This window comes from Marmota marmota, unplaced genomic scaffold (assembly GCF_001458135.2).
Source record: "Marmota marmota marmota unplaced genomic scaffold, marMar, whole genome shotgun sequence".
NCBI classification, from domain to species: Eukaryota; Metazoa; Chordata; class Mammalia; order Rodentia; family Sciuridae; genus Marmota; species Marmota marmota.
The window spans coordinates 9709153-9723714 of NW_026000037.1; the positions used below are offsets into that span (position 1 = coordinate 9709153).

The following is a 14562-nucleotide window of genomic DNA, read 5'->3' on the forward strand; positions in this document are numbered from 1 at the left end:
GGAGAGTCAATTAAAATGTTGCCTTATCTTGGTTGTGCGGAAGCTTGAATTGACTACATGCTTAAGTAAAATGAAATGAAAGAGAAAATAAATTAAGAATTGTGTTAGCTAAACATGAAGGCTAAAGCAATAACAACAATCTATTGCATGCACATTTTATAAATCTGAATAAATGAAATAGGTATAATAAAAATATCAATTTTATACATTGTTACAAAGTAGCAGTTCTTGTCAGTGAAAGATTATGGCTTGAGACTTTTGAAACTCAAGCTATAGTAAATAATTTTGGAATCAAATATGAATATTTTATGTAATTATTTATAAGTACATAATTATAAATATACTTAATTTTGTATAGGCAAAAATTGTTTGACAGTTCACAGCATAGAAATGCCTTTTAAAGTTGATAGTTTAGAGTGGGAGTGAACTTTTTACTCTTTATTTTCATTTGTGCATTATAGTTGGACATGAGGATAAGATTTGTTGTTACATATTCATACTTGCATACAATATGACAATGTAATTTGGTCAGTATCATTCCTCTGTAGTTCCTTTCTTCCCCACCTCCCTCCCCTTGGTCCCTTTCCTCTACTGATTCTTAACAATTTTTACTTGCCTTAGAATTTTTAGGAAATGTCTGACATTGAATAATAGCTCACAGTTAAAACTGAGCTTGAGATTCAGTAACATAATCATTGATAATTTAAAATTTTCACTTTGCAGTAATTCTTCATGAAAATTATGTTTTAAAATGCTTATTGGAAGTGTTCTGAATATCTAATATGGAGGAAGATTACCTTCCCTTTAAGTTAGGGCACTTGATATTGTTTAGATATTTAAATCTATGTCTGTATTGTTAATGTTTTAAAGTTCTTCACATTTAACTTACTTTATTTTCTAATTTCAATTGGAAATATTAACACGCTCTATTACTTTTAGTACTATTATTTATTGTGAAGGCATTCCATATTTCTTTAAAATCATAAAACAAACAAACAAACCAAAAATCCTTGAAAACAATGCTTTAGGCAGGTCTTCCCAAACTACTGATAAGAACAGTGTGATTCATGCTCAATAAATTACATTGTTGAGAACCACTGTTTTCTAAGTTCAGCAGTCTTCAGTTTTGTTTGGGCTACAACTACATTATATAAATGTTCTCAACATTGTATAATGTTCCCAGACTCTGTATATAGGGAAATAATTATGGCTCATGAATTCACCACAGACTAATGTGTAAATAAGAAGATCAATAACAATTTAAAATACAAATATAATATCTAAATAAGCTGGAATACTCCCGAGAGATCTCTAGGGGAAAATTTAAAACACTATTGAAACTGGTTGAGAATGTAAGGGGAACTAGATCCACTTAATTACTAGTGATCACCAGAGCTTAGAGCAGCCCTACTCACTGTAAGTGAGCAGTTCTACTGACAGATCAAAGGCTCAAATCTGGCCAATGTCACCTGCTCTGTGTCATTCTACAAATGTACCAGAGCATTTTTATGACTGTCTCACTCCTTTCCCCCAAGCCTCATATAACCACCAGCTTTTCTTTGAGATTTTTTGTAAATAAATGAATAAACTGACCTTGTGCACATGTGCATTTTACATTTTAGCAGTCATGACGTTTTCAACTTCCTTTACAGAGTTCATGAAGCGCAACCTCGTCATCTGGTTGGATTGTGGTGTTGTTGGTAAACACACAAAAAAAATGCTCTGGTCTTACTGTTTGTTTTTTTTCTTTTTACACATGACAGTACAATGATCTTGACAATTCATACATTTGAATCAAATGGGGTATAATTTCTCATTTTTCTGATTGTACAGGTTGCAGAATCACATTGGTCATACAGTCACCTATATACATACAGCAATCATAATGTCTTTTTTATTCTGCTGCCCTTCTGTTTTCAGAGCAGGTTTTCCCAAGCATCATTAAGTATATCCATTTGACTTAGAACTTTGAACAATAGAATCTATCATTCTTTAATTGGTCCCCAAAGCATGCATTTACTTTCTTTGGACTCTCAGCATACAGTGTATTTATAAGAGCCATCTTTCAACATGTCCTCATATCAGAGAAGTGAGGTGGTGCTTTTAAAACTATGGTCGTGGGGACTGCCTGACAGGGTTCAAATGCTGATCCAGCCAGTTACTAGCTGTGCTGTGCAACCTCTGTCATCTCTTTAGCCTTCCTGTAACTCGTTTTCCTGTCTGTGACATAGATTCTCAAAATCTCATTGTAGAGAATAAATTATTTAACATATTTAAAGCAATGAGTGCCTGGCCCAAAGGAAGCACTCATTAAGTGTTGAAGGCAACTATATATTCAGTTAAAATTGGAGCAATGACATCAGCCTGAGTACGGACAAAATTAAAATGCTAGGCTTAAATAGAACTAATTATGTTCTCTTACTCCCAGAGAAAAAAAATCAGACTCTAAATGTTCTTTTCACCATGTATCACTATTTTGCATCTGCAGTAAATATATTCTTTCACATGATATACTTCAAAGTACAGTACCCCTATTTTTCCTTTTCATCCATTAATCCAGTAGAACAAAACCAAATGTATAATGCACAGCAAAGATTGAACTTCATTCATTTTATGATAATGTTAGTCACAGAACATGATTATAAGTTTTAGAATTTCAATGACATTATTTTTCTTATTTTTTGTGTTTGTTTACAATGAATAAGGATACTTGATTATGCACAAGAAACAGTAATCTGACAACAAATACTCATTTTTGAAACCACATTTTTATTTCAGTCTAGGAAGTAACATATTATATTTAATGATTGTACAAGAGGATGATTTATATTCTTCCAAGCCAAAAAACTGTCACAGTGATACAAATCAATGTGTATAAACAATTTGATTCACCCATATTTTGACAACCGTACTTGCCCATTAGTGTATATTCTCGCCTTGGACAGGATACTGTTACCCTTAAGAGTTCTGATATCCCAGAGTTAGAGACTAAGATGCCCTAGAATCATCAAAGTCTATAAAAAGAGACAGTTCATTTGGAAAATTGTGTATTTCTGTAAGATATATAAAAGAGATCCATTTTGTACCATAGACCAGTATTTGAACACATAAAAGCCCAGACACGTTCTTTCCCCATTTTCTTCCCTAAAATCTTATTATCTAATAGATATGATTATCTCAACCAGCCTTATTATCTATATTTTTGTATCTTTGTCTTTCAAAATCAGACAGAATTAGCAAATGGTGCCACAACCCCATTTGAAAATCACCTAAGAAACTGCCCAGACTTTACCTTGTGCTTATGGTTTATTCATTGAGCTGTCTGTGTAATTCTTGTGATTTTATGATTCTAGGTGTTTTCTGTCTTTCACCTTCTACATAAATTTTGCATATATATCACTGTTTTGTCTGAATAACAAAAAGCTAACAACAAAGTTCCAGTGCCCAATTTCTTTTCGAGAATCATAATATTCTCTTCTTTTTTACATTGAAAACCCCCCCAAAAAATTATAAAATAGTAAAACTTTCTGCATCTAATAATACTTTTTCCACCTATGAAAGAAATGAAAATTTGAAAACACGTTTAATTGTTTTTGCATGTAACAGGCTTGTGAGGGAAATGTTATGGTCAACTGCAATTGAGCATTTCCTCTCTTCATGAAATTCACTGGTTTTCAATGTTTCTGTTCTTTTGAGTTTCTCGTCTAATTATCAGAAAAAGAAAATATTTACTTTATTAGAATAAAATGTATTTTTTAAACTTTAGGAAAGATTCCTATGCTGTATTTAAGGAAAAAAAAATTATTATGGAGCTCACTTTTTTGTGTGCAATTATACAGGCTATGTCTGTATGCTATTTAACTGCTAGAGACAAAGGTCATTCTCTAGTTGCAGAGAATTGCATGAAGAAAAGTCCAGCATTGGAGACAAATAGGACATTTATAGAAGTGAATATTCTGGGTTGCTATATCTATAAAATAAAGCCAAAGGTGTAGTGAAAGTTATTTGGGGGGGTAAATTAAGACATGTTTTGAATAATACTAATAGAAATCATAGCTAACAGCTATTGAGAATTTATGAGTCTGGTACTATGTTCTGCACACATCAGAGATGAATCCATCTAAATCTTACGGCATGAAGTACGTATTTTTGCTGTACTTCATTTAGAGATTTAGAACCAAAAAGAGGTGTCCAGTGACTCACCCCCATGGTCTCATGGCTAATGATGAAGAGTTGTACCTTTTATTTGATACCATCTAATCCTAGAGTGGATGTTTGTCATCAACCTACTACTACAATATCAGGCTTCAGAAACTGGACACTGGTCAGGAGAAGCCCAGTAAGGGTGTGTGGATGGTGGGTGTGTTTGGGGTTTCAGTAATGGGAGTGTGATTGCAGCTGTCAGGCTTCCCGTAACAAGGCATGAACAAGAATGTTGCTGGTGGAGGAGGAAAACAAAGGGATTACTATTAGAGAAATTCTGACAAAGGAAGAAAGCAATAAAAATCCAGCAAGAAAAAGTAAATAAAATAGTTATCAAGGAAAGTTCTCTGTTCTTGGAACTGGGTGACTGAGAGAAGATCACATCAACAACAATAATAATAATGGAGATAATGTGCTGCCAGGGAGTCAGCTTTGAACAGAACACTGATAGCCAATTAGGAACCTATGTGGAAGTGGATTTCAGTAGATAGAAGAAGGAAGAGGACAAATTATATGTCTGTGTGTGTGTGTGTGTGTGTGTGTGTGTGTTTAAGCAAGCAAGTTTTCTTTCTTTCTTTTTTTTTTTCTTAAACTGAGAGTTTTGGAAGTGAGAAGTGGGCATGAGGGAAGATCATAACTGAAAACCCTAGTAGTCCGAGACATAGCAGGGGTTGCTTCTGCATTGAAAAGATTTGATCAAATGCATGTGCTCACTTTAATCACTTAAAAATATGTTATTTAAAATGTTATAATTAAAATAGTCCTTATGTCTTCACTAATTCTGAGTTACAGACCCAACTTCATAGGGTAAGATTTCCTTGTATCTTTCCATGAAAGAATAAACCCAGAAGCAATCTTTTATAAGAGAAAAAAAATGCTCAGTCTCAGTTATAAAGTGAATTTAATATTAGTCTGTGATCATTATCTGCCTTATTTTTTTCTTCGTTAAAAGTTATGGGAAAAATATCCAGTGCTCTTCTGTAGGTTTCTAGCTTTTATTGCTGCTGACATTACCTGAGGCTTGAGATGGGGCGGGGGATAGAATCACTTTTTGAGAAGCTCATTTCATTACTTTTTTCCCTTCACAATTATTCTTAGAATTAAGTTAGGCACACAACACCCAGTCTCTTTAACTACAGAATATCTTGTTATGTTTTAAAGATTTTGAGTTATGGAAAGCAGACTATTTCCAAACATATTAAGTATAAATACTTGGTTCTCTGCTGGGCTGGGTGAGGTGACACAGGTGTATTATTATTATTTTGTTGTTATTGTTGTTCCCAAACCCAGTCCTTTTTGCCTAGCTCACTGAAATCATTCAGGACCCCTCCACTTTTCCATGGAGACTGTCCTGTCAATAATTCAAGCATTTCTCTAAGATATTCTCTTTAACATTTTTCAGAGGCTTTGGGTCACAGCCACAGTGCTGTTGGTATCTATATGGACTTTTAAAGCATTTTGTATTTGGCCATGCCTACATTTTCTGCTTCATGTCATTTAGTCACCTGTGAGTTAGTCAAGGCACCATATTTCTCCAGGTCTTGTGTGCTCACACATTCCGTTCTCCTTCTGGAAGGAAGGTTCTCATCTTCAAAGCCACTGCTCTCCCCATCTGCATGTCCTGTCATCAACTGAGATGCAACCCAGTTTACCTTTGAAGAGAAGTTTTTCCTGGAAAAGAGATAACTTACATTCGTCCTTCAATATTTTAAGATGCTTATACATAATGGCTGTTTTTAACATAGTCTGTAAAACATGATTTGGCCACAGGATTTAAAATTCTTTAGAGTCCATGTGCATTTTAGAACTGTGTCTGGAGCCTGCCTCAGCAAGTCAGAAAAGGAAGCCTCCTAAGAGGGGCGGGGTGCATTTTCTTCCTTCCTGAGAAATACTCCAGATATCTAGCAGACATAGGTAAATCATGCAATCAAAGTAATCTCAAAAAGCTAAACAGCAACAGAACCCTCTTCATTTCCCTAGTACTCTTTCCTGGATTTCGTTGTCTTTCAAACTTTGTTGATTCTCTTGCTTTTATTCTGACCTTAATTATACTGGCTCTTATATTTAGTTTTTCTGCTATATCACTTTCTCTTTTATAATCCCTTAAACCTGGTGTTTCACATCACGATACTACTTCCCTAATCTGTTTTTTTTAATTGCTTGTAACTTATAATTTACAAACATATACACAAAAGTAATTGTAAGGTCACCTTCAACATGACCGTGACTGGGAACCGTGGTGGATGTGAGATTAGGAGTAGGAGGTTGTGGGTGGCACTGGATAATTATGGCTGGAGGAAGTCTATCTGAATTCAGATTTCTGATGTTTGCATGTATCAGTTTCCAAGTATATGGTATTAATATCATCAATATTGCATTGCTATTCACATTTTTCTTAGATATTTGTTTGTTTATTATGGCAATATAGTAACTATTGAGTATGATTGGATGCTGATTCTTTTTAAAATAACATTACAAGATTTTAATTATTTTTGCAGGAATATTATTATCAGATAAACTGATAGGTTAGTACATTTGTTGTATTTTAGTAATATATATATATATATATATATATTTTTTTTTTTTTTTTTTTTCCATATCAATACACATTATCAATACTGTTTAACCAGAATCCTTTCCTGGCCACACAAAAGTTGATTTCAAATTTTGAACATTTTCTTGAATTTATTATGATGATTTACATAGACAGCAAATAAATAACACAACATTTTGCTTTTTGGAGGATGGACCCAGGGATTGAATTCAAGGGCAATTAATCAGTGAGTGACATCCCAGCCATTTTTATTTTTTTTATTTTGAAATAGGGTCTCACTAGGTTGCTTACGGCCCCGTTAAGTTGCCAATGCTAATTTTGAACCTATGATCCTCTGGCTTCAGCCTCCTGTGATTCTGGAATTACTGTGTGAGTTACCACACCCTGTAACACATTTTTGCTATGTATGTTGTTTAACATTTGAACTCTAGTTGAACAAAGGTTCACTTATGGAAAGTATTATAACCATTTAGGGATCTAAATCTTAGCCTTAACTAGAATATTACTAAAATGAGTTTTAATCTTTAACCAGAATGGTATAATCTTATTTCAACAACGTAGCATTTATAAATGTTTTAGCTGTTTGATTCACTGCCCATCATTTCTCAAATCTCTTATTACCTGATGAGAGATTTAACTGAAAGGGGAGAAGGAGTTGGTTTAGTAAGTCCAGGATATAAATCAAGTTAAAGTATGTACCTAGGCTTGGATTTTAGAATAGGTAATTTAAAATTGTTTATTATGCAAAGTAAAAATAACATTTTATCTAATATATACCTATCTATCTCACAAGAACAGAGGTTTCACTCAAAAGCCAGAGTTAAAATTTAATCTTAATACATATAAATAATTTAAAAAGCAATTAAGATTATGTTCGCATGTGATGATTAGTCATGAAATATAAATCTAGATGCTGGATAACAATTTTACTTCATTATCTCTTTTAGGATTGTGCCACCTTAATTTTAAATTGCTTTGGTTGGAAATACGTAGAAGGCTTATTACATAGACTTTTCCTACAAATGATTAAAAAGCACAGCACATTTTTCTTGTTCTGGTGGCATGTCACCTGTGGTATCAAGAGGCAGGTGCCTTGAGGACAGGGTTGCAAGATTTAACAAATGAAAATAAATACATGACATCCAAATATTGCATGGGGCATATGTATTGAAACAAATTATTCACTATTTATCTGAAATTCCATTGATTCTGGGAACTCTGTATTTTATCTGACAGCCCTACTCTAGGCTTACTCCAACCTGGAGTCTTGAGGTTCCAAATCTGCTTTTGGTGTGTGGGTGTGTTTTCTGCATCCTCTGTCTGTGTTCAGCTTTGTGTGACTGTATCTCCAAGAGCCTGCACCTCCTGCTTTTCATCTACTGTTTTCTTTGACCCAGAAATAACTGGATTATATCAGGGAGAATCAGATCATCAAGTATATTAAATAAATAACTGTACGTTTGCACACCGTTTCTAAATCCTGTGTGCTACGTGGCTTTTTTTTGGAAATATGCTTGAATGGACTGGGATACATATTTCATCTAATAACACTGAAAATTTTCATTTATATTTATTGCTTATTTCTCTAAGGCTGCAAGTAAATTATTTTGAAAGCTTTACCCCTGTTTAGGTAGGTTATTAGTGGATACATGGATATATGTTTTAAAAATGAAAGTGTCAGGCATTTTTGTACATTTATCTTACCTTGCTGGAATTTATGCTTGGTTTTCATATAAAAATGAAGTTGTGCATTTTGTGAGGGCTTGAGGTAAATAATGGGAGACAATAATGCTGTTTGGCCTAAATAGGTCTCTATAAACATCCCTGTGTTTACAGGGATGACCAATCCCATTAAAGTATTTTTCCTGCCTTCTGTTTTCAAAATTAATGCTGATTTCAGCCTCACAGAGAAGTAACTGCCTTAATTTTCTTACGTTGTTTTGAAGGAACAACCTGAATTGTAACTGTCTAGATGTCAGTAAATATTATCAGCTCCACAATGTTTAAAAAAAAAGGAAGCATTTCTTTTTTAAAGGAATGTAACAGTATCTAGTTAAAATTTTAGCAATACAAAATATTGGTACTTGTCTAATTTTAATGAAAGTATCCTTTGAGTTGATTAAAGTAAGAAATAATTGAGTGGATTTTCTTCAGAAAATGTTTCAAGGATATATCTTTATTGTCAACGTAAAAGATGCTATTTTCAGGAACAAATCAGAGTTTCTATATTTTAGTGTAGGAAGAGGTATTCCTGAAAATTTTTCAACATTTTTTTTACATGGAGAGAAATGTATGTTACATTTTCGTTTCCTAAAATATTTGTAAATATATGGTCAGGGCACATTAAAAAATTATTCTTTCTCCAACCTTGATGTCAGTATACTAATGAAGCTATAGACTTTTGTTTATCAAAGAGAGCCTGGTGCACTAACCCTAGTCCCCTGGGTAGGGACATGTCATGTTATCCTAATACACCTCTTTTTGGAAAATCAAGCTCCCAAGACATAATGTTTGACATTATTAGAAGGATTTGACTAGATCCCTTTCTATAAAATTCTACACAAACACACACACACACACACACACACATTTTCTTAGCATTTTTATATATAATTTAACTTAAACTTTTAATATTTAATAAACACATCTTTATATTGCCAATAATTTGTTCTGAGTGGAAAAGCTGCAAATCATTACTGTATGTTTTTTGATATCATGTTCAAAGTTTAGATAATACTGTTCCCAGGAATTTGCTACTTTTTTGTCATAGTTCAATGTACTCTCTGTTAGTATAATTAACTAGATACACGTGTTCTTAAAACAAACAACATTGAGTTGCTATAACGGCATCTTCCCTGCTAATAATACTAGAGAGGTCAATACAGTCACAGTATCCCTAAAATAGACACGTTCTAGTGAGCCAGCTGTGTGTGTCCTGTTGCCCTTGTGACACACTCAGTCACACACCCTGTAGAGGAGTTTCTAGGTGCCCACTGTCCATCTGGAAGGAATCAGCATACATCCTGTGTCTCACTTCCTCCTGGGAAGGCACCTGAGGGCAATGGCACACCTTGGGACTTGTGAAACAGAGGCCCTTATCTTAAAGCTGTTATACTCTTCTTATAGCAGTAAAATTTGGTTTAAAATAAACACTAAAATATACTAAATTCTGAAGTTTTTATTGGTGGCACATTCAGGGCTTTGTACAGCTTATCAACTCTACTTGATTTGGAGGGTATCTTATAGATTATCAAATAAATTCCTTCCTTGTGCACACCCTGTTAGGTGGGAAAAAGGATGCCCCAATGGCTTTTAATCCTAGTTTCAGTCAGTGAAGTCTCCATCTCAGCAGGTCCCTATGACTCTCAGGAGAGATGGCCGTCTCCAGCCAGGGTTGCTATAGCTAGAGTGTGGAAGGGGACAGCACTGTGCTTTTCTCTTCTCTTCAAAATGATTCGTTCTACTCATTCAGTGCTGTGCATTTCTTTTTTTAAAATTTATTTATTTATTCTAATTTGTTACATATGACAGCAGAATGCCATTCAGTTCATATTACACGTTTGTATTAGACTTGCGAATTTTCTTCTGTTTAAAAAAAATCCATGAATTTATTTTTTTAATTTAATAAATATTTTCAAACAATGCTGTAAGCATAGCATACACACCCATTTTAAACTAAACTAAAAATAAACACTTAGCTTTACAACACATTTCTTATCTTAATGGTCTGAAGAATTGCATGACTCATTTGTTTCACAGAGTTTCCTTTTGAAAAGATTGAAGGTGACACATTACATAGTACCATCACCTCTAAACCCCTACTTTCCACATATGTTATATAATCACGGAACTCTGTCAAGACAGAATAAAAAGGCATCCTTCTGATAAGAGGGAAAAAGCAAATTTTGCCTGAGGATAGTGAGAACATCACAAATTAAGTCAGAACTCAAGATTATACTGCATTAAAACAGTATTATTGGGCTGGGGATGTGACTCAGTGGTAGAGTGCTTGCCTAGCATGCACGAGGCACTAGGTTTGATCCTCAGCACCACATACAAAAATAAATAAAATAAAGGTATAAAAAATTATTATTAGACACAAGGACAATACATTATTTTGAGAGAAGGTTTCAGTTTTATAATAGTTCACAAGAATCCACAACAACGTGTAATCAAGTTTTTTTTTCACACACTCATAATTTAAACTCTATGTGTAATTTCCTGAGGTAAAAAACATAATTTACAATCTGAATAATATACTATATGTTAAAAAAATAAAAGTACTCCCAGTGGGAAGGTAAAAGACCAGTCAAGTAGTTTCCCTCTGAAAAGCTGAACATTGCTACGCTCATTTCTGTATATAGGCTGAAACAGAAAAAAAAAAAAATCTTTAGAAAGATTTTAAAAGGAATCCTCAAAAGTGATTTAAGAATGAGACATAAGAAAGTTGAAAGAACTGATTATTCCACTGGACAAATCTCTAATGCAGACTTACTTTTAAACCACCTTTAAGTTTATGATGTGCTTTACATAGAGAACAGAGGGCAGGTGTTTCTGACTTCCATAGGGGGTAATAGGCTCAAATCCTTGTGGGCCAGATTCACCTTATGTATAAAGAAGTGTCTCACTGTGAGGCTCATTAAACATTTGAATGAGCTCTGGAGTAGGTTACTGATCTCAGCCTCTGGAAATTTTTCACTGTGGTAGAGTCTCAATCATTTGAGATATTTGAAGGCTCTTCTTTTTTTCAGTTGCAGAAATAGATTATATTACTTCACAAGCATAATTTATTGCTTTAGTTTCTGTGATTTATGCTGTCATAAAGTGTAAAGAGAATTTTGTGTTTATTGCAATGTGAGCACGGGAATGTGAATATTTGGGGAATGTGAATATTTGAACCATACATTATCGTTTTAAAATGTTGCATAAAATTATTTTTTTCACTAGGCTTTTATATAGTATAAAGAGCATATCAATATGGATATGTTTATAGTTGTTTTATTTATTATTGTGCAATGTACACCTTTACAGTCATTCTCTTAAGTCAATCATTAATAAATTTTACATAAATATTTGTATTAAATATTTTAATTTCTTCCCACAGTTTAATACAACATTTTGCAAATTACAAAAGCCAACAGGATTCCATAATATGAAGAAAAATATACACTATTAAAGATTGTGTGTTAAATTATGAGAAATTAGATACTTGAGTATATTTTTCCATTAAGGGTATTTTTCATCTGTATTTCAGACATGAAGTATCTAACACCTAACATTTCTTTAAATTACTGTGAAAAAAATAACTGGAGTGGATGGATAAAATTAAAAAGGAATGCAAACAGTTTATTTTCTATAACTTTTTGATTACACTGAAGAGAAAACCTTTAAAATTAAGTGATCAGTTCCTTACATAAGCTGATGAATAGCTAGAAACAAATGCATTTATGAAAAAGCAAAAATTCTTTGTGTGTGAGTTGATAATTCTATGTAAACGTAGAATATATCAGAAAGCTTTGAAATTGGATGTGTTTGCTCCATTCTTCCCAGCCTGAAATGCATCAGCAAATGAATAGCCGTATTAATACTGAACACTGTAGAACAATTGTCCTGGGCATCAATTCTAAAATGTAATCACATTTATTTAATATGTTTGATTGTTACTTTGCCCAATGTTAACCCATCAGCTCTAAAAGCAAAATGATAATCAAGTCTTTAAATTGACCTCTTTAAAGCTTTGAAATAAGTGGGTGTGACTATAACTTTAGTCATACTGTAACCAATTTCCGCTCTGCAGAACTTTACAAGTGTGAGATTTGCTTCTGAAATGGAGGGAGTTGTTCCTCCTCAGTCTAATTGCTCCAACCTTCAACTTCAACTCTGTCATATTTACTATTCAGATTTTCATTTTTGAATTAACAGGTGGGAGGAGGTCAATTCAACAACAGTAGATTATATTATTTAAGCAACTCCTGAAATGGGGTGGATTTTAAATAAAAACAATGCACACATAACTTTAAGCAGCAATGGAAATATGTCTGTTAAGCTTAGGATTTTATTTAAGATATTTGGCATAATGTGTGCTAAAGCTTCTATGTTCTCATAAATATGAACCAAATTTTAATAATATAGTTTCTTATTGTATCAGTCTAATTCAAATAAAATTTTTAAAAAATCATGCTGATATTTTTCACATGAGTAACATTTTAACCTAATAAGAAATGATATTTTAATAAATTAAACATCTTCTTGGTTGGCTAATATCTGCATTTATAGAGATGTAGTTTTTTGGTATATAATTTTTCACATTATGAATTAGTTTATAGATTCAGAATATGTTATTCCTGTGTTTCTTTTGTCCTTGAATTACTAAAATAAGGTTTTCTATTAATCAGAAAATGCTATAACCTATAAGTGTTATCTGCAACTTATTTTGAAAAATTAATATTATTTGTGGAGTTACCATATTTCCTGGGTTGACCAAGAAATCACAGAATCTTGGGTAATTATTAATAGTGTTCTTTTTCATACAACAAGTATCCAATTGGGGTAATAAGTTATTTTGGTCACTTTAATTGTTTCAATTCATTTTATAAACTAGAGTTTTCGTGGTTGCAATATAAATTTTCTATATTTCTATATTCAAAATTACTGAATAATTTTCAATTCAGATTGGTCCAAATAAAACATATTTGAATTACTCATCTAAAGTGTACCATGAAACAGTAAAATTGAATTCAAGGACATAAGAAAATAGGATTAGATTCTATTAAAAGAGCAAAGTTTCTGTTTATAGAATCTTCTCTGTAGCATTATGGCTATACAGTAAGACTACCTTGTCGTCTCCTACTGTGGCTAACTTGTTTTATAATTCATTATATCATCTGATATTACAAAACACAATGTTTTGATTACTTTCAATAAGTGTGACTACACAATATATGTAAATAATCATCCTCACTTTGATTTTTGTTAATAGGATGCCTGAATTTTACAGTTTTAGCTGATTTACCTGCTGAATGTTGAACTAGTAAAGGGACATTTTGGTGATTAGAAACTGGGTTAGAGAAAAAAAAAAGTAAGAGGATCAGGGAAAATAAACTAGGAAAATCATAAAGTTAGGAAACTTACTTGAAGTGAGTGGAAATATGAGAGGAGAGGGATTAAAATTGATCAGCATATTCTTATCTTTGATAAAAAAGACAAATAGTTGTTGTACTACTTAATGTAGTTCTTAATTTCTAATGAGATTCTCATATATGTGATCTTTATTTCAACTGATCTATCATCATTTTCACATTTTTATTATACACCTATGAGGTGCTGGTTAGTGATCTAGAGGGGACAATTTCTGTTCTCATTATGCTTATGGTCAAATAGTATGAAGATTATGTAAAAGTGGTAAAACTGTCCCTTATCATTACAAATTAATAAAGTGCTTACAATTATAGGTCTGGATAGTTGAATCTGAGCATTCCATTCCATAATTAAAGGTTTTATAAGACTGGACCCAGAAGAAAATATCTTATTCCTCTCTTTGTTTTTACCCTCTTTATGAAAAAACTGATTCCTTTTAGTAGACAAATTTACTTTAAACAATGGTAGACCATAAAAACATGGTTTTTATATTCTTTTTAAAAAGTGAGATAAAATAAACCCAGAAAATGTGATTTGTCTTTGAATTTTTGAACTACCTAAATATTCTCTGATACAGTGTTCTTTAACATTTAACATTATGTATATATATACACACATTATATATATATATATATATATATATATATATATATATATATATATATATA

The 14562-nt window shown here is 32.6% G+C and overlaps 1 protein-coding gene across 2 annotated transcripts in view; it reads left to right on the plus strand.

Moving 5' to 3' along the window:
* Positions 1 to 14562, plus strand: part of Pcdh10 (protocadherin 10) — a 58109-nt gene that overhangs the window by 24164 nt on the left and 19383 nt on the right. The window lies entirely within an intron of this gene.